Genomic DNA, 25,235 nt, shown 5'->3' with positions numbered 1-25,235 from the left:
CATTGCTGTTAGTACAATTTAAATATTGGATCTAAAAATAGCTCTGCTTTAATTTTATTAGCAGTCAAGCTAATATTTATTAGCAGTCAAGCTCATGAGCTTCTGAACCAATCTGGTCTTTCTAAACATCAGGGTTCTAAACATTTTAAAATTCTTTCTTTGCATCTGCACTTTTTTCCCAAGGCCAATACCCCCCCCCCCCCCCCCCCCAATTTTAACTGATCCCTTATCAACTCTCTCATTTGGCATATCCTTCAAGAATAGACAGGAGCAATTAATAAAACTGTTCCCATGCCAGCTATTATTTTTTCCTTTGATAATTAACAGCACATATATACTCATAAATGGTGCATTTTATATTGCTTTATGAATCTAACACCACATTGACCATAGACAAAAAAGAGACTGTAAAACACTTTAATTGAACGGGAAATATTATACCCACGCTTCCTTTCTTTTGTGTTTTGTTCTATAATTCCATTTCTTTCTGACCTGCTATTTAATTGAAAAACAAATCCTCTGCACATTCCTTGTCAATCTGCTTTATACGACACTTACACTATTGCCTCAAATTCTTGACGTTTTCAGAAACTTTAAAAACCTACAAATCGTTTTCATTCAGTTTACAACTATTCCTGAATTTTACCACCTATCTTGAGAATTTTTTTAATCTCTAACAGCTGTAAAAGCAGATGTTAGCTTCCAAGGAATCCTAATCACTTAATTTGTCTTTTTTCCCCCAAAACTATTCCTTGTTCTTTCTTTGCTTGCTTCAGGAAAGGTAATGAGATACAAGGAGATTTTTGTAATGGTGTGGAGTTGCAGTCTAGCACCGAAAAGGCTCTGACTCCATTTCGTGCTTGGTTTCTGTATTTCAAACATTGCCCACAGGAAGCCCTTCCATTAGGTGAAGCCCTTTTTGATTTATGCTTCGGTGTCATTGAAAATGGATGAGGAAACCTTTGACCTTTCGTGTTTATGTTTCATAAGGCCTGTCGCCAGGGTGAAGTTGACATAAGCCATGACTGGCTCATTGATTTTATCCACAATTAAAACAGGTAGACTTTTTCATCTTCCTTAAAAAACTTGTATAAAGCTTTTGGATTTTCTCTGAAGCACAGAAGCTATGCAAGGTGGTGTCTGCCATTATACTGGAGAAACAAGGAACTGCAGATTTTGGTGTACCAAGGAAAGGCACAAAGTGCTGGAGTAACTCAGTGTCTCTGGAGAACATGGATAAGTGACGTTCCAGGTTAGACCGTTCTTCAGACTTCATACCATTATACTTCAATTTTGAGGAACTAACCTATAAACAGCCCCCCACCCCTTCTCTGTGCCCCATGTGAATTTGCACCCATTTCTCCCATTCCCCCTCCCCCTGTTCCCCTTCCACCTCTATTCCTTCCTCTGGCTTTATAATTCATGCCTCTTCTATCCTTAGCTCTTTATCTCTAACTCTTTGCCTTTTCATCTCTGTCAGTGTCCAATCATCTTCCAATCAAAAACCCCATTCATCTGTACCCACCTATCACTTGCCAGATCTTATCCTGCCCCTCCTCTCTTCCAATTTGCTCTCCCCACTGAAGAAGGATCTCGACCCGGAATGTCACCTATCCATGTTTTTTAGAGATGCGGCCTGATCCACTGAGTTACTCCAGCATTTTGGAAACATCTACACAGTTGGATTGATTCTGATCAGAAGTCAAAGAGTCATAGAGTGATACAGTGTGGCCCAACTTGCCCACACCGGCCAACATGTCCCAGCTACACTAATCCCACCTGCCCGCAGTTGGTCCATATCCCTCCAAACCTTTCCTATCCATGTAACAATCCAATTTCATGATGACAACTAACATGGTTTGTTCTGAGTTGTATAGAGTCATACAGAATGGAAACAGGCCCTTCAACCCACATGAACTTATACACTATACTATCACCCCTCAGCCTCCTGCGCTCCACAGAATAAATTCCTAGCCTGGTCAACCTTTCTCTGTACCTTAGGCCATCGAATCCTGGCAACACCCTCGTAAAGCTTCTCTAAACTCTTTCCAGCTTAATGGCATAAACATTTTGTTACTGAATTTTGGGTTGATATTTTTTTTTAATTAGCATCATGTCATTGAATTTCCAAACACATTTTCTCTGTGAAATTCTCACTGAAGATTTAATCCAATGTGACTCTATTTTAAGCAATTAGATTGTGCCAAATTAGTTTTTTTTTTAAAAGGAAAAGTCCAGTTTGTGTAGATGTTGGTAAATCACTTAATTCACTCATTGGCCAATTTGACTCATGTTGAAACCAGAGAAAAACATTTATTGGTGAATTGATGAATTTTAAATTAAATTTCATTCAATAGAAGGCAAGTTTAATGACTCTGGTAGAACATAGATCTGCACTCCAGCATTTTGTGCCTTGACCTGCTGAGTTACTCCAGTATTTTGTGTCTATCGTCGGTGTAAGCCAGCATCTGCAGTTTCTTCTTACACATAGAACAGTACACAGCACAGGAGCAGGCCATTTGGCCCTCAGTGTCTGGAGATGCCTGCCAGAGGAGGTAGTTGAGGCAGGTACTGAGGCAGTCAAAGACTCTTTGACAGGTGCATGGATGGGAAAGATTTAAAGAGAAATGGGTGAAATGAGGACAGGTGGGACTAGCTTGGATGAGGCATCTTGTCGGCATGGACGAGTTAGGCTGAAGGGTTTGTTTCTGTGCTGTATGACCCTGTGCCAAGACCATCACTTGTCTGCCTGCACATCATCTATCCCCCACCATTCCCTGCATACCCACAAGCCTATCTCAATGTCTCTTAAATACCACTATCTCCTTCCATTGGAACCCGCTCCCCACTTCATAACGAAATGAAAAAGGTGACATTGCAGATCATAGGAAAAAGGATGAGGCAGGATGAACAGCAAAATCAATTATAGGGAACGTGAAGAGACAGATTGTGTGATATATTTGTAGCAATTGTATATAAAAAATGAAGATATTGCAATGCTATGATGCAATTATGTCTTTTCACCATATGTCTTGGCATGGAATAGCTGGAAAGAGTGCAGAGAAGATTTACAAGGATGTTGCCAGGACTTGAGGGCCTGATCTACAGGGAGAGGTTGGCCAGACTTGGAGCAGACTTGGGTAGACTTTATTCCTTGGAGCGCAGGAGGCTAAGGGGTGATCTAATAAAGGTGAATAAAATCATGAGGGGAATAGATAGGGTGAATGGATGCACAAAGTCTTTTACTCAGTCGGGGAATCAAGAACCAAAAGACATAAGTTTAAGGGAAGAGGGGAAAGATTTAATAGGAACTCGAGCGGCAACATTTTCCATACAGAAAGTGGTGAGTATATAAAATGAGCTAGGTAGTTGAGGCAGGTAAAATAATCTATATAACTCTAAAACTCTGAACATGTACGTGTGTGTATATGTGTATGTTTTTACAGTCGCGAAAAAACTATGCAGTAATGATAATATTTTTACATATTCCAGTTGACATTTTTCCCGTCGAGTCCAAAAACATCTTATCTGAATATTTCATGCTTTATTTCTGGACATTACTGAAAATTCTTAAAAATATCAAAAGACTTTGAAATTAAACGACGAGCTTTCACGGATGACGTCACAATGGGTCTGCTCGGCGCCGTCTCACACACAGAATCTTCCACCTGCTTCGAGTGTCGTCATCCTCTGCCCTCTCTCTGTCTCTGCCCTCTCTCTGTCTGCCCTCTCCCTGTCTCTGCCCTCTCTGTCTCTGCCCTCTCTCTGTCTCTGCCTCTCTCTCTGCCTATTGCCTCTCTCTGCCTCTCTCTGCCCTCTCCCTGCCCTCTCCCTGCCCTCTCTGCCTCTCTCTATGACCTCTCTGCCTCTCTCTCTGCCTCTCCACCTCTGCCCCCTCTGCCTCTGATCTCTCTGCCCTCTCTCTGCTTTCTCTGCCCTCCCTCTCTGCCCTCTCTCTCTGCCCTCTTTCTCTGCCCTCTCTCTCTGCCCTCTCTCTGCCTCTACCCCCCTCCTTCTCCCTCTCTAGCAGAGCCTGCGCAGTTGGGGGTTATGCGTGAGTGGATAGGGCGGGGGGGGGGGAATTGGGGGGTATTCAGGGATGCCGGATGCCTGATGGAGATTTCAGAACCCCACCATACTTCTAGCTAAAGTTCAATCAACTAAAGAGAACAAGCTTGAAGATCTTCGAGCAACACTGCTGTTTCAAAGGGAAATCAGCTGTCTTCTCTGTTTCATGGAAACACCTCTGGTTCACACAAGCCTGTCTGCTATATTTTCATATACCTGTCCTCATATTCCACTTGGGTAGCTTGCAACATGATGGTTTGAACATTGAATTCTCTGATTTTAGGTAACCTCTAACAATCCCCACCTCCACCTCTCGTTTCTCCGCAAAACTTCTTCCCCCCTCCCCCATCCCCCCACCCCTCCCCTGTGCCCCACCTGGAATCACACTCATTTCTCCCCTCCCCCTCCCCCCTCCACCTACATTCTATCGTCTGGCTTCACAATTCGCAACTCTTTGCAACACCTTCTGGGTTTTTTTTTCATCTCTGGCCGTTGTCCACCTGCCTGTCATATAACCCCCTCGCCTGTGTTCACCAATGACATGGCCTAGTCTGTTGTCCTGCCCCACCTCTTTTCCACCTTTCATACTTCCCCCTCCCCCCCCCCCCAATCAGTCAGAAGAAAGGTCCCGATCTGAAACGTCACCAATCCATGTTCTCTAGAGATGCTGCTTGACCTGGTGAGTTACTCCAACACCTAGTATCTTCTTTTGTACACCAACATTAGTTTTTAGTTTTAGAGATTCAATGCGGAAACAGGCCCATCGGCCCACCGAGTCCGCGCCGACCAACGATAACCCATACACTAGCTCTACCCTACACACAAGGGAGAATTTACAGAAGCCAATTAACAAATAAACCTGCACGTCTTTGAAATGCGGAAGGAAACCAGAGCACCCGGAGAAAACCCACTCAGTCGCAGGGAGAACGTACAAACTCCATACAGATAGCACGCGTACTCAGGATCGAACCATAGTCTCTGGCGCCGTGAGGCAGCGACTCTACCGCTGCGCCACCATGCGGTTAAATACTATTCTGATTCGTCTTTTAAGATGCAGCAACTAGTTAACCTTGGAGTTGCAGCTCTCTGAAAATCACTGAAGAAAGGTCCCAATCTGAAACATCTCCCATCCATGTTCTCCAGAGATGCTGCCTGACTTGCTGAGTTACTTTGTGTCAACTTCTCCTCTGTTCTTCATTGCGAGAAGGCCAGCTACGATCTCCAACATGGATGTTAAGATGAGATTTCCAAAACCAGCTGGGAGCTCAGTGCATTCGAGTTGATGCCAGATGACTGTAGCAGGGTCAAAATACAATCAGCTCAAGTTAAAACTGGGGCGATCTCTGGCAATGATGCATCTCTACCAAATGAGCTCAATATCTTTAATGCCCATTTTAGAACATAGAACAGCACAGCACATGTACAGGCCCATCAGCCCACAATGTCCATGCTGAACATGATGCCTAATCTCCTCTGCCTGTACATCATCCATTTCCCTCCATTCCCTGCATATTCCATGTGCCTACCTAAAAGTCACTGTAACGCCACTATCGCATCTGCCTCTACCACCACCCCCGGCAGCGCATGCCAGGCACCCACCACACTGTGTAAAAAAAACTTGCCCTGCACATCTCCTTTAATCTTTGTCCTATACATCTCAATGACTGAAGCTGCATCTGTTTTCTAAACCTGACAAAGGTTTAGCCCAGCAAGTTGCACTAAATCTAACCCCACTCCCCCTCACATTACAAACCTATATCATCTAGTTTTTAATTCCTCCACTCTGAATAAAATACTCTGTGATTTTAACTGATCTATTCCCCTCATGATTTTGTACACCTCCATAAGTTCACCATCCTCCTGCTCTCCAAGGAGTAAAGTCCTAAACTGTTCAACCTCTCCCTATAGCTCAGGCCCTTGAGTCCTGGCAGCATCCTCATTAATCTTCTCTACATTCTGCCCAGCTTGACAACATCTTTCCTATAACATTGTGACCGAAACTGAACACAATGCTCTAAATGTGGCTTCACCAACATCTTATATATACTGTAGCATGACCTCCCAACTTCTATATCAGTACTCTGCCAAAGTGCCAAAAGCATTCTTGACCACCCTATCTACCTGTGACAGCACTTTCAAGGGATTATGTACCCTTTCTCTGCTCTCCTTCTGAGATCTGAGCTGTCACTCTATTATAAGCATGTGTACTACCAAAATATGTGTACTTTATAAAACAGAATATTCTCATCTCCACTGCCATGACTGATTATCTGAAGTGTAATCTACTTGTAGTTAGCAATTTATAAATGTATATGTTTGGATACCTAGAAAAATATATATTTAAATTTGAAAGCAGATTTTTTTTTTAGTTCTTGAAAAAATGACATTTCAAGGTCTTTGACATTTTCAATGATGGATAATTGTGTGAGCATTATGACTGGCTTTAATTATCCAATATATTTTGGATTACAAATAGATTTACGAGGCCAACTCTTTATTTCAAGCTGATGCTTAGAGATCAAGGAGTTGTCACAATTTGTGCTTAGAGTTATAGCCTCGTAATTAAAGGACGTACATTTAGAAAGGAGATGAGGAGGAATTTCTTTAACTTTAGGGTGGTGAATCTGTGGAATTCATTGCCACAGACGGCTGTTGAAATACCACGTCATTGGGTATTTTTAAGGCACAGATTGACAGGTTCGTGATTGGTAAGAGTGTCGGGGTTACGGAGAGAAGGCAGGAGAATCAGGTTGAGAGGGAAAGATAGATCAGCCACAATTGAATGGCAGAGTAGACGTGAATGGCTAAATGGCCTAATTCTGCTCCCAGTCATGCCTACTATGTTCTGTTGTGCTGAAGCAAAGCAAGAATTTCATTGTCCTATCGGGACACATGACAATAAACTCTCTTGAATCTTGAAGTTGTGATACAGACAGACACCATTTTGTGGTGAAGTCACATGGTGAGATGGGCAAAGTTTTAAGGAGATCTGCGGGGCAAGTTTTTCTACACAGAGTGTTGGGTTACTGGAACGTGCAGGTGGTTGAGGCAGATATGATTTAAGAGGATTTTAGAGTCTTTTGGATAGGCACACGGATATGCAGGGAATAGAGGGATATGGATCACATGAAGGCAAACGAGATTAGTTTAACTTGGCATCATGCACACATAGATAATATATAATAAGAAAAATACAATAAATTGACAAGGTGCATCAGATACCCAGGTTCGATCCTGACTATTGGTGCTGTCTGCACGGAGTTTGCACGTTCTCCGTGTGACCGCATGGGTTTTCTCTGGTTCCTCTGATTTCCTCCCAAAACTTCAAAGACGTGCATGTTTGTAGATTAATTGGGTTTGGTAAAAATTGTAAATTGTCCCTAGTGTGTAGGGTAGTGCTAGTGTACAGAGTGATCGCTGATAAACGAGGGCCTTGGGTGACATTGTCCATGCTTTATCTCTAAAGTCTAGGAAACCTAAAGCTCACACAAAAACACCCACAGTCCTTAGTGCAACCAAAGGTAGTCTATGGTTCATAGTTGAGGTTAGTGTTGCGTAGTGTGCAAGAGCCTGATGGGTTGTTGGGAAGATGTTGCTCCTGAACTTGGACTTTACAATTTTCAGACACCTGTACCTTCTTCCTGACGGCAGGAGTGAAATGAGAGTGTGGCCAGGGTGGTGTGGGTCGTGGATAATGCTGGCTGCCTTCTCTGAGGCAACACCTCCCCTAGATCCCTTCAATGGTAGGGAAGTCAGTATCTGTGATTAACTGGACAGCGTTTTGAAACCTCTTTTATTTGGCGTTTGAGTTGCCGAACCAGGTTGTGATGCAACCAGTCATTATGTACTCTACTGCACACCTGTTCGAGAGAGCTTTCATCAACAAATCAAATCTCTTCAATCTTCTAAGGAGGCAGAGACTACAATCTTGAAGAAAATAAACTCAAACAGGGCAATGATGAATCATGCCTCAAAAAATACTTCTCTCGAAAATTATATTTTTGGGATTACCATCAATAATATGCAATGTTGCGTATAGCAGGAAGAGCATTCTTAATTCTTAATTCCTAATAGACATTTAGATAGGTAAATGGAGAGGAAAGGTTTAGAGGAATATGGGCCAAATGCAAGCAGGTGTGATGTGTCATTTTTGAGATTCTGAGATTAGCTAATTGTCACGTGTACCGAGGTACAGTGAAAAACTTTTGTTGCGTGTCAACCAGTCAACAGAAAGACAATACATGATTACAATCGAGCCACCCACAGTGTACAGATACATGATAAAGGGAATAACGTGAATAACGGTAAGCCAATAAAGTCCAATCAAAGATAGTCCGAAGGTCTCCAATGAGGTAGATAGTAGTTCAGGACTGCTCTCTAGTTGTTGGTAAGATGTTTCAGTACAGTATAGATGGGGCATCTTGCTCGGCCGAAGTTGTGCCGAAGGGCCTGTTTCAATGTTGTATGACTCTAACATTAGACAGAATAAAAGTATCTAAGTGGGTAGGAATGAACTGCAGATGCTAGTTTACTGCACATGCTGGAGAAAAGAAATAGGTGATGTTTTGGGATGTGACCTTTCTTTAGACTAGACCTGTCTGAAGAAGGGTCTCGCCCCGAAACGTCACCGATTCCTATTCTCCAGAAATGCTGCCTGACCCGTTGAGTTACTCCAGCATTTTGTGTCAATCTACAAGTAGCTGAGTCTCTTGGAAGCCATGGAACTTTTCTACATGATTTCTGCACAGTGAGCAGGAAGGAATAGGAAGGGTCATTGCTGTTTGCACTTCCACTTTCCACTCTCTGAATAATTGTGACAAGCCGGCATTTGTGCCTTCAAACCTACCTGATTGGTTCACATTAATAACTTGAAAAAGACGGGAGAGAAATTTGACTTTCCTTGTGAAAAGGCTGACAAGTTGACACATGGTTAAGAGTCGATTTAACAAACTAATGATTGCCATGTGTATGAGGAGAAATGTGAATATAAAATCAGGAGAAAGGTGAAACATGTTACCATTTTACACAATCAAAACCGAGCCTGGTGAAAACTCTTGGGATAATTTTCAGCTCAGTCACTTTATTTACTACATGTCCACATAAAATCTTATTGAAATCTGTAATATTTTACATCTTTGTAACCAATAAAGTTTTTGTATCCAATTGGAAGGATTTTCCAAACATATTTTGTGTGGTACAGCGGTAGATTTGCTGCCTTACGGATACTAGGTTCGATCCTGACTATATGGGTGCTGTCTGTAAGAGTTTGCACGTTCTCCTTGTGACCGCATGGGGTTTCTCTGGGTGCTCAGGTTTCCTCCCACTTTCCAAAGATGTACAGATTTGTAGGTTAATTGGCTTTGGTAAAAATAGTAAATTGTCCCTAGGGTGTAGGATAGTGTATGGGGGTGATCGATGGTCACCTTGGAGTCGGTGGGCTGAGGGGGCTGTTTCCACACTGTATCTCTGAAGTCTAATTGCACTTTGGCCCACCGAGTCCACGCTGACCCGTTTACACTATTTCCATGTTATTGCACATTCGCAACCACACTATACGCTACAGGGAGAACGTACAAACTCCGCAAAGATAGCACTCGAGGTCTGGATTGAACCTGGGTCTCTGGCACTGTGAGGCAGCAGCTCTCCCCGTTGCACCACTGTGCTGCCCACAGTGTGCGATTAGACCAATTAGATTAGTATATCTTGGAATCACACTGATCATCGACATTATGGGCTGAAGGGCCTGTTCCTGTGCTGTACTGTGTTCTATGTTCTAGTCAAGAGTATTGGGTGGCATGGTAGCGCAGCAGTAGAGTTGTCGCCTTACAGCACTAGAGACCCTGGTTCGATCCTGACTGCGGGTGCAGCAGGTTTGTAGGTTAATTGGCTACAGTAAAGATTACAAATTGTCTCTAGTGTTGCTAGTGTATGGGGATCACTGGTGGGCATGCACTCAGTGTACCAAAGGGTCTGGTACCACGCTGTATCTCTAAAACTAAAAAATTAAAACTAAAAGTGTTTTATTGTCATATGTCCTGAAAAGGAACAATGAAATTCTTACTTGCAGCAGCACAAATAAACAAACAAAAATAGTAAATGTATTTTGGATCATGAGGATTCGTCAGAAATCGGAATTCTAGAGAATTTTATAAAGCGAATTTCATTTTGATCCTGAATTCTTTCTTTAAAAAAAATCTTCTATTTCTCCAGAATAATTTGACGCATGGTATAGTAGCAACATGCAGCACAAAACCTCTCCTGTGCACAAATTAGCACATCCCACAGTGACTGTATTCACACCTTGTACAGAAATCCTTTACTGCATTGCACTTCCAAGAATAGCAGTCAAATACTAAAGTGTGCAAATCAAACTCCATTTGTTTTGGCTCTCCATTCTGCACATAACTTGATGCTGTGAGGAAGTGGTTAATTCCATGCTGAATGATGATAATGAAATGTGGACTGTGGGATTTCCGAGTGGTGTGTTTATTGATTTTTGTTCTGCTGTTTATAAACCAGCATTAATTTGAACTGGAGTCACAAGCAGTATGCAATTTTAAATGCACTAAAGCACAGACTACCTGTCAGGAACAGAAGGCAGTTCTACACGCACTGCCAACCACATATAATTCCATTTCTTTAAATAGCTACTGAAAAATATAATTTTCAGGATGAATATCCTGTGATGGTTATTAACCATGAAACTTTGACAATGGAGGAAGAAAAGACACAAAGTGCTGCAGTAACTCAGCGGGTCAGGCAGCATCTCTCGCGCACAGGGATAGATGGGATTAGTTTATTTTACCATTATGTTCGGCACGGACATTCTGGGCTGAAGATCCTGCTCCTGTGCTTTATGTTCTGTGTTCTACCTTCTTATCGCCATATTGCCCCCCCCACCATCTCATTGTAAATACTGTGAGCCATACAAAATGTCCAAGCAGTTACTGGCAAGGTTGAAGACCTGTCTTATCCTTACAAAGACCTCCTGAGGAACTGAGGGCCTGGAGTTTTAGATTGACTCAGTTATTAGTGGCATTATCATACAACATGCATCTCTGGGGAACATGGATAGGTGACAACACGGTTTGGGACCCTCCTTCAGATAGATTGTACTGGGCCTGAGGAGGTGGGGGAAGCTGGATTAGAGTTGGGGGCAGGATAACACCTAGCAAGATACAGGTGAGGGGATTTTTCTGATAGACAGATGGTTCAATGATTGGTAGGGCAAAGGCCAGAGATGATAAGTGAAAAGGCTTTATTCTGCCCCACCTCAAATAAATAAAAATGCAATAAATCAATAATCATAATACCAATGATTTTAAAACCACAAAGTCCTTTGTGCAACCAAAAGTTGAGATCACAGTTGAGGTTAGTGTTGTGCAGCGTTCAAGAGCGTGGTGGTAGCTTTTGTTTATTATGTGGATTACAGGACCTTAATCAGCCTTAATAGGCAGCATCTCTGGAGAGGAATGGGTGACGTTTCGAAACGTCACCCATTTCTTCTATCCAGAGCAAAACATCACCCATTCCCTGTCTCTAGAGATGCTGCATGTCCCGCTGAGTTCCTCCAGCTTTTTGTATCCATCTACGGTTTAAGCCAGCATCTGCAGTTCCTTCCTAAACACAACCTTAATTGGTATTTTAGGAATCAAATTCTGCTGTCCGAGACATTTAGTATTTGAAGATAGCCTCTCATAGAGCCGTCCAGCACGGAACCAGGCCCTCCAGCCCAACTCGTCCATGCTGACCAAGATGCCCCATCTACATTAGTCCCAGCTATCCGTGTTTGGCCCATATCCCTCTAAATTTTTCCAATCCATGTAACTGTCCAAATGTTCATTTTAATGTTGTTATACTACCTATAAATATAACAAATAGGATATTTCTTTAATATTTTTAAAACAGCAGGTTTTGCTTTGTATAAAATAGCATTCCCTTGTGGTTGCAATTCATCCTACATCTAAGAAAGGATGCATTACCTTCCTTTATCTTTTGCAACACTTTCCTCAGGTTTGATTAGCAACTGCTTTACATTACAAAGCTAAACCTTTCCCCTCTGCCTCGTTACATTTTCACCATTTAACCAACTGAATCATTTTAACATGCACAATTATCTTTAAGAATATACCCACTAAACATAATCTGTAATGCACACTACATAACACAACCTGTAATATTTTATCGTTGAACTAACTCCAATCATTTCTAAGATGTATATTATATACTAGACTAAGTGGGACCCATTGGGTCCAATGTTCACACGGGAGGGCTGGTCCCCAATGCAATATTGCACCTCTCCACCAATTCCAATATTGGTGGCCAGTGGGGGGGGGGGGGACTTTCTGGAGCGCTGGTATGGGTGTTGTGGGCTGAATTGACTGGTCTCAAGAGGGCTAGTATGGACATTGTGGGCAAAATGGATTCTTGGGGTGGCAGCTCAGACCCTCAAGCCTGATGTACTGGCAGCTCACTCACGGCTGGTGGGCTGGCAGTTGACTCATGGCTATTCATTGAAATTCCATTTCAAGCGCAGGGTGCAAGGCCACCAAATTCAAATCCATTTTCCTACCATTTCAAGCAGGGTGCAAGGCCACCAAATTCAGGTGCAGTTTCCTACCACTTGAAGCATGGTGCAAGGTCACTGAATTCAAGTGCAGTTTCGTACCACTTCAAGCAGGGTGCAAGGCCACCGAATTCAAGTGCGGTTTCCGACCACTTCAAGCAGGGTGCAAGGCCACCAAATTCACGTGCAGTTTCATACCACTTCAAGCAGGGTGCAAGGCCACCAAATTCAAATGCAGTTTCATACCATTTCATGCAGGGTGCAAGGCCACCAAATTCAAATGCAGTTTCATACCATTTCATGCAGGGTGCAAGGCCACCACATTCAAATGCAGTTTCATACCATTTCATGCAGGGTCCAAGGCCACCACATTCAAATGCAGTTTCATACCATTTCAAGCAGGGTGAAACCACCATAAAACCACCATAAAACCACACAAAACACCACACACAGTTCAGTAGACATTCAATGTGTTCAGTTGATTCACAGCTCAGACAAGGTCGTGACCTCTCTCTCCCCATCATGCAGAAACTGAGCCACACCCACACTTCCGGGTTTTATAATACCTCACCCCTCCCGCCGGAAAATGTGTGGCCTTCATGGCGTGATTGACAAGAGAGAGATTCTCAACATTTTTTAAACACTAATAACACTTTTATTTTTCATTGATGGGATGAATCCTCTGCACCTGATGAGCGGAGGGGGACTGAGTAAGATGGCCAAAAAGTGGTAGCGTTAAGTAGTAGCGTTTTATCTAAAATCAATATACAGTGCAAAAAGGACGTTGTCAAGTTTAGCCCCACCAACCATTTGCAGTGCTTTTACTTCAATACCAAACTCCACCAACCATTTGCAGTGCTTTTACTTCAATACCAAGTCCCACCAACCATTTGCAGTGCTTTTACTTCAACACCAAGCCCCACCAACCATTTGCAGTGCTTTTACTTCAACCCAACCACATTTTCATTTTCAAACCACATTAAGGGCACTCAAGGTCAGTAAAACCACACTCACAGTTTAGTAGACATGTGTTCAGTGTTATTCACAGCTCAGACTGAGAGACTTGACCCTCTCACTTCCCCCATCTTGCAGAGACTGACTGAGGCACAACACTTCTGGGTTTTATGGTCCCTCCCCCCTCCCACCAGCAGGGGCATCAGAGGAATCTCAATTTTAAAAAAACATTAATAACTCTTTTATTTTTCATCGATGGGAAAATCCTCTTTTCCTGCGCAGCGGAGGGAGACTCTAAAAGATGAAGATGGCCAAAAATCACAGCCGTAAGTGGCAGCGTTTTTTCTAAAATCATGAAACAGAAAAACAGGAAGTGATCAAGATCAGACTTTTAGTAATATAGATATATCCTTTGTCTTGTTGACTTCCATTGATGGATTTCCAATAGTGGGGTAGAAGTGAGTCTGAAGAAAGGTCTCGACTCGAAACGCCGCCCATTCCTTCTCTCCAGAGATGCTACCTGTCCCTCTGAGTTATTCCAACTTTTTGTGTCTATCTTTGGTTTAAACCAGCATCTGCAGTTCCTTCCTATTCTGAAGTATTTGAAAACTGCCTTAAATAACAAATTCCTATATAGATTTACAAATATAAACTTCAATTAGTCCAGCTTTAAAATACACCAAACGACACAAAGTACAGGAGTAACTCAGCAGATCAGGCATAATTTCTGGAGAACATGGATATATTAATATATTCAACTATATTCATGTTCATAAGTCGTAGGAGCAGAATTAGGCCATTAGAAACATAGAAACATAGAAATTAGGTGCAGGAGTAGGCCATTCGGCCCTTCGAGCCTGCACCGCCATTCAATATGATCATGGCTGATCATCCAACTCAGTATCCCGTACCTGCCTTCTCTCCATACCCTCTGATCCCCTTAGCCACAAGGGCCACATCTAACTCCCTCTTAAATATAGCCAATGAACTGGCCTCGACTACCCTCTGTGGCAGGGAGTTCCAGAGATTCACCACTCTCTGTGTGAAAAAAGTTCTTCTCATCTCGGTTTTAAAGGATTTCCCCCTTATCCTTAAGCTGTGACCCCTTGTCCTGGACTTCCCCAACATCGGGAGCAATCTTCCTGCATCTAGCCTGTCCAACCCCTTAAGAATTTTGTAAGTATTCGGCCCATTGAGTCTACTTCGCCATTCAATCATGGCTGATCTATCATTCCCTCTCAACCCTATTCTCCTGCCTTCTCCTCATAACCTTTGACACCCGTACTAATCAAGAATCTGTCAATCTCCGCTTTAAAAATACCCAAAGACTTGGCCTCCACAGCTGCCTGTGGCAATGAATTCCTACATAACATTGATGATACCACATGTCAACTATATTCAACAATATTTTCCACAATCAAAATCTAAATTAAATGAATTGGTTATTCCTCTTCCTTGACTTTAATGTATTTGTGTTAGTTTGCAGGGGAAAAATACAAACATTTTATCAAAATTAGAATTCCCATTAGTATTTTTAAGGACTGCGTTCTGCAATTCCATCTGTTAATAATTGGGGTAATTGGTCGATGTCAACTGACTAAATCTTTTTTTTGTTGTTTATTACGTGGATTCCAGGACCTTAATTGTTGTTTTAGGAATCGAATTTTCCAGTCACAGGCATTTACTGTGGAACCATCCATCAATACATCATAGACGGGCTGGTTCTCATTATTTAATAACTAACACATCAATGCAGCCCCAATCTACTGATTCTTCCTGGTTTCACATATTACAAAAAATAGTTAATAGTTAACTGGTTTTAGAAATGTTATGCATTACATATTTCTAACATTGTTAATCTCTATGTGGGTTATATATACAGTACGCTAAACACTAATCATGCATATATGCTGCAGTCTTTCAAGTATGTCTTGCTCATAGAGTGATTTTAGGATGTGATGTGTTGTTCTGATATATTTTCAGCTGCTTTTCAACCATATGTTGTTATTTTGGTCTGTTATACTTAGGATTGTGATCGTTTCTATCCAAGCTTGACATTGGACAAACTATTATTGAGGTTTCACTTGCATTGAAAGCTGAATAAGTATTACACTGGCATTCTTGTTGAAGTGTTAACTTTTGCGCACGCATGTTGGAACCTTCCAAATTCCACCTTGGCACCATTCCTGCCTCATTTGGACCGGAAATTATGTGGACAACAGTCAAGGTGGTGAAGGTACACAAAATTGCTGGGGAAACTCAGCGGGTGCAGCAGCATCTATGGAGCGAAGGAAATAGGCGACGTTTCGGGCCGAAACCCTTCTTCAGACCGGAGGCAGTCAAGGTGGTGAAGCTTGGGTCCAAGAGTGGACTGAGGGTGGTTTCTTGGGTTCTTGGTTCAAGAATACTATTTCAAAGGAGAGGCTGATTAGACTTGGATTGTTTTCTCAGGAATCCTTGAGGTTGAGGGGAGGCCTGATAGAACATAGAACATAAGACGGGGACACAAAATACTGTTTCCGGAGACGGGGACACAAAATACTGGAGTGACTCAGCGGGACAGGCAGCATTTCTGGAGAGAAGGAATGGGTGACCTTTTGGGTCGAGACCATTCTTCTGGTTCAAACCAACATCTGCAGTTCTTTCCTGCACATATTGCAGGGACAGTCTCTTCCCAGCTGTTATCAGGCAACTAAACCAACCCATCACCTACAAGAGAACGGCCCTGCGCTACTATCTACTTCACTGGAGACCCTCGGACCACCTTTATTTGGACTTTACTGGACTCTATCTTGTGCTAAACATTATTCCATATATCATGTATCTGTACACTGTGGATGGCTCGTTTGTAATCATGCATAGTCTTTCCGCTGACTGGTTAGCACGCAACAAAAATATTTTCATTGTACCTCTGTAGACGTGACAATAGACTGAATTCAACTAATCTAATTTTTAGCTAATTTTTGGAACATTTTTCACACAGAGAGTGGTGAATCTGTGGAATTCTCTGCCACAGAAGGTAGTTGAGGCCAGTTCATTGGCTATATTTAAGAGGGAGTTAGATGTGGTCCTTGTGGCTAAAGGTATCAGGGGGTATGGAGAGAAGGCTGGTACAGGATACTGAGATGGATGATCAGCCATGATCATATTGAATAGTGGTGCAGGCTCGAAGGGCCGAATGGCCTACTCCTGCACCTATTTTCTATGTTTCTATGTTTTTATGTTTCCAATCACAGGAATGGGCCTTTCGGATCACAATATTTGTACCGAACATGATGCCAAGTAAAACTGATCTCATCTGCATGTACATGATCCATATCCCTCTATTCCCTGCACTTTTCTGTGCTTATCTATGTCTCTTAATTGCCAATATTGTGTTTGCCAGCACCACCCCGGCAATGCATTTGAGGCTCCCAATACTCTCTGTGTAAAAAAAATTTGCCCCGCACATCTCCTTTAAACTTTCCCCCTAATTTAAACTATGCCAAAATTGAAGTATATAAAATTATAGAGGTATATAAAATTATGCGAGGAACGCATTGCCTGGGGTTGTGGTGGAGGCAGATACAATAATGGCATTTAAAAGGCTATTAGATATGTGCATGGATCTGCAGGGAATGGAGGGATATGGATTATGTGCAGAAAGATGGGATTAGTTTATCATTGTGTTCGGCAGGGAACTTCTGGGCCTTAGATCCTATTCCTGTGCTTTATGTTCTATGTTTTGCATTCTGATCTTCATACTGCCTCCCACCATCTCACTGTGAATATTGTGAGCCATACAAAATGTCCAAGCAACTACTGGCCAGGTTGAAGACCTGTCGTATCCTTACAAAGTCCTCCTGAGAAACTGAGGGCCTGTAGTTTTAGACTGACTTAGTTATTAGTGGCATCGGGCTTGTGTCACTGAATTCAGAAGGATGAGATTGGATCTTATAGAAACGTATAAAATTATAAAAGGACTGGACAAGCTAGACACAGGAAAAATGTTCCCAATGTTGAAGGAATCCAGAACCAGGGGCCACAGTCTAAGAGTAAAGGGGAGGCCATTTAAAACTGAGATGAGGGAAAACGTTTTCACCCACAGAGTTGTGAATTTGTGGAATTATCTGCCGCAGAAGGCAGTAGAGGCCAATTCACTGGATGAAAAGCAAAGCAAGAATTTAATTGTCCTATCTGGGACACATGACAATAAACTCTCTTGAATCTTGAATTTAAAAGAGTTAGATAGAGCTCTTGTGGCTAGCGGAATCAAGGGATATGGGGAGAAGGCAAGCATGGGTTGCTGATTGTGGATGGCAGCTGTGATCACAATGAATGGCGGTGCTGGCTCGAAGGACCAAATGGCCTCCTCCTGCACCCATTTTCTATTTTTCTATGTTTCTACAACATGGAAACAGGCCCTTCTGCCCAACTCATCCATGCTGATGAAGGTGTCCCATTTATGCTATGCCCATTTACCCACATTTGGCCCATAATCTTCAAACTCTTTCATATCCATGAAAGGAGATAGAGTGCTGGAGTAACTCAGCGGGTCAGGCAGCATCTCCGGAGAACATGGATTGATGAAGATTCAGGTTGGGACCCTTTCACAGACCCTTCAGAAGGATCCTTACCTGACATGTCACCTATCATGTTTCCCCGAGATGCTGCCTGACCCACTTTGTGTCTTTTTGTATAACCCAGTATCTGCAGTTCCTTGCTCTTACCTTCCTATCTAGGTACCTGTCCAAGAATCTTTTAAATGTTGTTATCATACCTGCCTCAACCAACTCCTTGGCAGCTCATTCCATATTCCCTCCATCCTCTATGCGGAAAAGGTTGCCCCTCAGGTTCCTATTAAATCTTTCCCCTTGCACCTTAAACCTATGTCTTTTAGATCTAGATTTCCCCTCCGCTGGATAAAAGGTGCTGTGCATTCACCCTATCTATTCCCTTCATGATTTTATGCACCTCTATGAGATCACCCTCATCCTCCCATGCTCCAAGGAATAGAGTCCTAGCCTACCCAACCGCTCCCTATAGCTCAACCCTGGAGCCCCGGCAACATTATTAATAGGAACAGAATTAGACCTTTTGGCCTATCGTCTACTCCGCCATTCAATCATAGCTGATCTATCCCCCCCCTCCTAACTTAATTCTCCTGTCTTCTCCCAATAACCCCTGACACCCGCACTAATCATGAATCTATCTATCTCTGCTTTAAAAATATCCATTGACTACCTCCACAGCCTCCTTCTATGGCAAAGAATTCCACTTTTATGTAATAATCCAGTTTTTAAGAAAAAGACGGCCCTCTAGTCTGTCATCTTCCCTGCGATTCTTCTTGTCATTCCTTTTCATCATCTATAGATAAATTGCTTCTAAATGGAGTCACAGTGGTCAGGGTAACCTTGTACAATTCTTTTGTAAGGTAATCGTGTACATGTAAATATTTATCCAATATATCTCCACTTTAGACTTCAGACATATCGTGCGGAAGCAGGCCCTTCATCCCACCGAGTCCATACAGACCAGCTATCCCTATACACTAGCACTATCCTACACACTATGGACAATTTACCATTTACCATTTTACCAAAGCCAATTAACCTACAAACCTGTACATCTTTGGAGTGTGGGAGGAAACCGGAGCAGCCGGAAATAACCTACGCGGTCACAGGGAGAACGTACAAACTCCGTACAGACAGCACCCATCATCAGGATCGAACCCAAGTCTCTGGCGTTGTAAGGCGGCAACTCTACCGCTGTCCATCCTATATAAGTCATTTGAGTTTTAAGTCTCATCATGGGCTTGCCATTGCCCAAAGCAGCAAGGTGATATTTTCTAATTGAAGAGAAAGGTATGAAATCTAAGAGCAAAATAAACTTTGCTAGAGGAACACCACAGGTCAGGCAGCATCTGTGGAGGGAATGGACAGGGTTGACAATGTTTTGGGTTGGGGCCCTTCTCTGTACGTCCATTACCTCCACAGATGCTGCTGACCTGTGCTTGGCCCATATCCCTCCATCTCCATGTACAATGCTTCTTCAACATTATGATAGTACCTGCCTTACCTACCACCTCTGCAGCTTGTTCCATGTACTTACCACCCTTTGTGTAATAAAAACTTACCTCTCGAGTTCCTTTTAATCTCACCCCCCCCCCCCCAGCCCCCCACCTTAAACCTATGTCCTCTTCTCAATTCCCCTTCTCTTGGCTAAATATTCTGTGTATTTGCCCAATCTATTCCTCTCATGATCTTGTACACCTCTATAAGATCATCCCTCACCCTCCTGCATTGCAAGAAATAATGTCCTAGTCTGCCCAACCTCTCCCTGTAGCTCAGGCCCTCAAGTCCTGGCAACATCCTTGCATATCTTCTCTGCACCCTTTCTAGATTGACAACATCTTTCCTATAACATGGTGACCAGAACTGAACACAATACTCTAAACATGGCCTCAACAATGTTTTATACAACTGTAACATGACCTCCTGACTTCTATGATCAATACTCTCACTGATCAAGGCCAATGTGCGAAAAGCCTTCTTTACCACTCTATCTAATGGTGATGCCAAGAACTATGTAACTGTACACCCAGATCCCTCTGCTCTACAACCCCCCCCCCCCCCCCCCCCCCCCCCCCCCCCCCCCCCCAGAGCCCTGCCATTTACTATGTAGGTCCTGTCCTTGTTACACTGCCCAAAATGCAACACCTACTGTAGCATTTCTCTGTATTAAATTCCATCAACTATTCCACAGCCCACCTGATCAAGATTCTGCTGCAATTTCTTCTTCGAACATCTTCGCTATCTACAATACTACCCACTTTAGTGTCCTCTGCAAATCATGCCTTATATGTTCTCATTGAAATCATCGATATAGATGACAAACAAGAATGGGCCCAGCACCGAACCCTGAGGAACACCACTAGTCACAGGCCTCCAGTCAGAAATGCAAACTTTCATCATCACCCTCTGCTTCCTTCCATAAAGCCAATTTTGTATCCAGTCAGCTATCTCTCCTTGGATCCCATGCAATCTAACCTTCCAGAGCAGCCCACCATGTGGAACCTTGTTGAATGCTTAGCTGAAGTCCATGTCTGCAGCTCTGCCCTCATCAACATTTTTGGTCACATCGTCAAAAAAACAATCAGGTTTGGGAGTCACGACCTCCTATGTACAAAACCATGCTAATATTCTAGATATCAGTATTGTGAACTCTCTATGATCTGCATCCAAACCATTGCCTAAGGAGATTAATATTATACACAGTGTTCCTGCTGTGGTGTCACTGATGTCCCACGTTGCTGATACATAGCCTTCATACTTTTAAATTCAATTCCCCTATCAATAACTGATAACATTTCAGTAGCATTCCTGTTCCTGTACATTTGCCTTTTGGGAATTATTCATGACATCTCCCAGATCTCTGTGCATCTCTCGACTTTGCAATCTCACACCATTCTGATAATGAGTTTTTTTTACATTTTACCTGCTAAAATGGACAATTTCATATTTTTCACAAATATTCAATGTTGCCAGACCTTTATCTTAATACCTTAAGTACCTTTATCCAGTTATAACTTTCCAATACATCCTTTATCTTACTCTTCCACTTAGCTTTGTGTCAACAGAAAAGTTATCAACTACATGAAACAAAGAACAGTACAGCAGAGGAACAGGCCCTTCAGCCCACAATGTCCATGCCAAACATGATGCCGTTAAACTAATCTCCTCTGCATCTATGATTTGCATCCAAACCATTGCCTGAGGAGATCCAAACCATTGCCCATTGCCTGAGGACCTCCTCTGCCTACATGTGCTCCATGCCCCTCCATTCCCTGCATATCCACGTGACTGTCTAAAAGGGTCTTGAATGCCGCTATCATATCTGCCTCCATCATCACCCCTGCCAATGTGTTCCAGGCACCCATCACTCTCTGTGTAAAAATGCTTTGCCCGCACATCTCCTTTAAACTTTTCCCCTCTCACCCTAAAGCTACGCCCTCTAGTCTTTGACAATTCCATCCTAGGAAGAAGGTTCTGACTGGGTCTGAAGATTCTTGGCATCATGTTCAGCACAGACATTGTGGGCCGAAGGGCCTGTTCCTGTGCTGCACTGTTCCATGTTCACTCTCCTCCATTCCTGTTGTTCCCATCCCTTGTTGACACTTCAAGTTACAATCCCAATGGAACACCATCCATTACATGGTGTGGACAGGTTGGGCCGAAGCACCTGTTTCCACACACTATGGCTACATATTTTGGATTCTGGATCACCTCTGGTAGATTGGAGGGCAGCTGATGTAACCCTACTCTTTGTAAATTAAGCCAGAGCCAAAACAATGAATTGGTTAGCTGAATGTCCACGGTGAGTCCATTAGTTTAGTATTACCAAGAGAACATTTGCAAAACGGCGTCAGGATTGGTCAGTCAGCATGGATTATCAAAAGGAGAAGTCATGCTGGATATATTTACTGGAAGTTTTAGTAGATGTGGCATTTAAGAGACTTTTAGATGGGCACATGGATATGGAGGGATATGGGTTATGTGCAGGCAGATAGGAGTTGGCCTAGGTGTTATGTTCGGCACAGACATTGTTAGCCAAAGGGCCTGTTCCTGTGCTGAACTGTTCTAATAGTCCTACAGTAGTAGTTCCATTGAGTCAATTATTAATCTTAAAACTGATGAAATCTGCCTTCTATTCTCATTCCACGAACATCTTTAGATTGCTTGAAGTAATTCTTTTCTAAAGAAATCTACCGCAATTTATTTCTTCCAGCATTTCCATGAATCAGAAATGTCTTTACTACTTAAAGCATGAAGTCATCTGTGAATTTTCCATACACTTTCTACTAATGCTCCGCGCTCTTCATTTATAAAAGATGGAGTAGGGTGGAGAAAGCTAGAAAAGAGGGATAAGGCAGGACAAAGTCTGGCAAGTGATAGGTGGATACTAAAAATTGGATATTTCACAGTTCATACCTTATAAACTACTCAGATTAAATAGTCATACTGTGTGGAACCAGGCCCTTCAGCCCACTTGTCCATACCGACCGGCATGGTGGCGTCGTGGTAGAGCTACTGCCTCACAGCACCAGAGACCCAAGTTTGATCTATAGATCTCGACTATGGATGCTGTCCGTACAGAGTTTGTACGTTCTCCCAGTGACCTGCGTGGGCTTTCTCCGAGATCAGTTTCCTCCCACACTCCAAAGACGTACACATTTTTAGGTTAATTGGCTTGATATAGATGTAAAATGATACCTAGTTTGTGTAGGATAGCACTTGTGTGCAAGGATCACTGGTCAATGTGGACTAGGTGGGCTGAAGGGCCTGTTTCAGTGCTGTATCACTTGTCTCACCTACCCGTGTTTGGCCCCACGTCCCTCTAAACTTTTCCTATCCATGTTCCTGTCTTTTAAATGCTGTTATAGTACCTGCCTCAACTACCTCCTCTGGCAGCTCATTCCATATACCCACTAAGTGAAATAAAAGCCCATCAGGTTCCTATTAAATCTTTCCCCTCTCACATTAAACCTATGTCACCTGGTTCTTGATTCTTCTACTCTGAGTAAAAGACTCTGTGCATTCACTCCAATCTATTCTTCTCATGATTTTATACACATCTATAAGATCACCCATCAGCCTCCTGCGCCCCAAGGAATACAGTCCTAGCCTTCCCAACCTCTCCTTATAGCTCAGGCCCTCGAGTCCTGTCAACATCCTCGTAAATCTGTTCTACACTTTCAATATCAGGGTGACCAAAACTTGAATGCAATACTCCAAATACGAGCTCACCAATATGGGGTTATTTTCCAAGTGGCAGGCATTGACTCTGAGACTCCAATGGATTTAGTTCTTGGACACATGATTTTCAAAACATATATGAACGAGGGAATTAGATATAAATGTTTCTAACTGTGTGAATGACACCATGTTGGATAGAATTGTGAGCTGTGATACTTGTTACTTGCTGTTGACCAATTAAAGTTCCATCCACATGATCACTTTAGACTTTAAGACTTTAGACTTTAGAGATACAGTGCGGAAACAGGCTCTTCGGTCCACCAAGTCCACACCGACCAGCGATCACCCCTGTACACCAGCACTATCCTACACCACTAAGGACAATTTACAATTTGCAGAAATGAAATAACCTACGAATTTGCACGTCTTTGGAGTATGGGAGGAAATCGAACACAAGGAGGAAACCCATGCGGGCACAGGGAGAATGTACAAACTCCGTACAGACAGCATCCATAGCCAGGATTAAACTCGGGGCTCTGGCGCTGAAAGGCAGCAGCTCTACCGTTGACACAGTGTTTCCGCTCTGTATCTCTGAAGTTGATATTTGTGCCATTGGGTTTTTAGCTACTCTGGCAATGGTGGAAGTCCAGGTCAGAAAGGACATTGTGGGAATGGGAAGGGGAGTTAAAATGGTTTGCAATTTCTCAGAAGAACTCCACTGGGAAAATCCAGGATATTTCTCTTCCACAAATTCAAGTTGACGTTGCCCGTTCCCTCGGTTCTGTCTAAGTGCTCTTTTATAACCTCCAGAATAAAAGCTTCTGACATTTTCCATCAGGCAGATGGCTGGGGTGTAGCTTCTGCTTTCTTGCTGATTTTCCTCTTGAATAACAACGTCACGTTTGCTGTTTTTCCAATCCATTTTCCCATCCTGAATGTAGGAGATTTCAGAAATTATCGTAATAAGAAATTTCACAATCTCCGCCATCACTTAAGTGTGAGTAAGACTTTGCCATGTATCTATTCAAAAATGATCTGTACACTTATTGATGATGAGATTACTGGCGAGCTATTGATTGCAAACCGGATTTTTGAGTTGAGTGTTTCTAAAAATTGAAATTAAATATCTTTCCTGTTCATAGGATCCAATTTAGTTGAAATCTGAGTATGGAGGCTGGAACATTATATGTTTCATTTTGGTCACTGTAAGAAGCATATCATTAAGCTGGAAAGAGTGCAGAGAAGATTCATGAGAATGTTGCCAGGACTCGAGGGCCTGAGCTATAAGGAGAAGTTAGCAGGCTAGGGCTTCATTCCTTGGAGCACAGGAGGCTGAGGAGTGATCATATAAATGTGTGTAAAATCATGAGGGGGAATAGATTGGGTGAATGCACCATCTTTTACCTAGTATAAGGGGAATCAGGACCCATAAGGGAGGTTTAAGATGAGAGTGTGAGATTTAATAGGAACCTGTGGGGCCCCTGTTTATTAGCTGTACCATCAACTTGTCAACAAACATTTCCACTGATTTTGGCAAGGTTACCATGCAAAGTACCCAAGATATCTATTCTAATAAATTTTTTCCGTTGTGCAGTAAAGGCCGATATGGTGTGATTAGCCCATTGCTGAGAAACCATCCAGCGAACTTCACACATCAGAGAGACAATATCAAGCCCTCAGGCAAAGAGTTGCCATGACACTTCACAACTGAATCATTCTATACGAGTGTATCTGAATCCCCGGCCTAGCAACAAATAGCTTCTTCCTAGCAATCATCAGGCAATGGCCCAATGGTGGTGCAGCGGTAGAGCTGCTGCCTCACAGCACCAGAGACCCAGTTTCGATCCTGACCTCTGGTGCTGTCTGTATGGAGTTTGCACGCTCTCCATGTGACCGCGTGGGTTTTCTCATGG

At 42.8% G+C, this 25,235-nt stretch overlaps 1 protein-coding gene across 2 annotated transcripts in view; it reads left to right on the top strand.

Annotated features, from left to right (window-relative positions):
* Positions 1-25,235, top strand: part of kcnh7 (potassium voltage-gated channel subfamily H member 7) — a 350,824-nt gene that overhangs the window by 47,442 nt on the left and 278,147 nt on the right. The gene's annotated exons all lie outside the window — the stretch shown is intronic.

The sequence above is a fragment of the Amblyraja radiata genome, chromosome 7 (genome assembly GCF_010909765.2).
Source record: "Amblyraja radiata isolate CabotCenter1 chromosome 7, sAmbRad1.1.pri, whole genome shotgun sequence".
NCBI classification, from domain to species: Eukaryota; Metazoa; Chordata; class Chondrichthyes; order Rajiformes; family Rajidae; genus Amblyraja; species Amblyraja radiata.
Note: the sequence above shows the minus strand (reverse complement) of the source record. Positions and strands in the feature narration are given on the sequence as shown.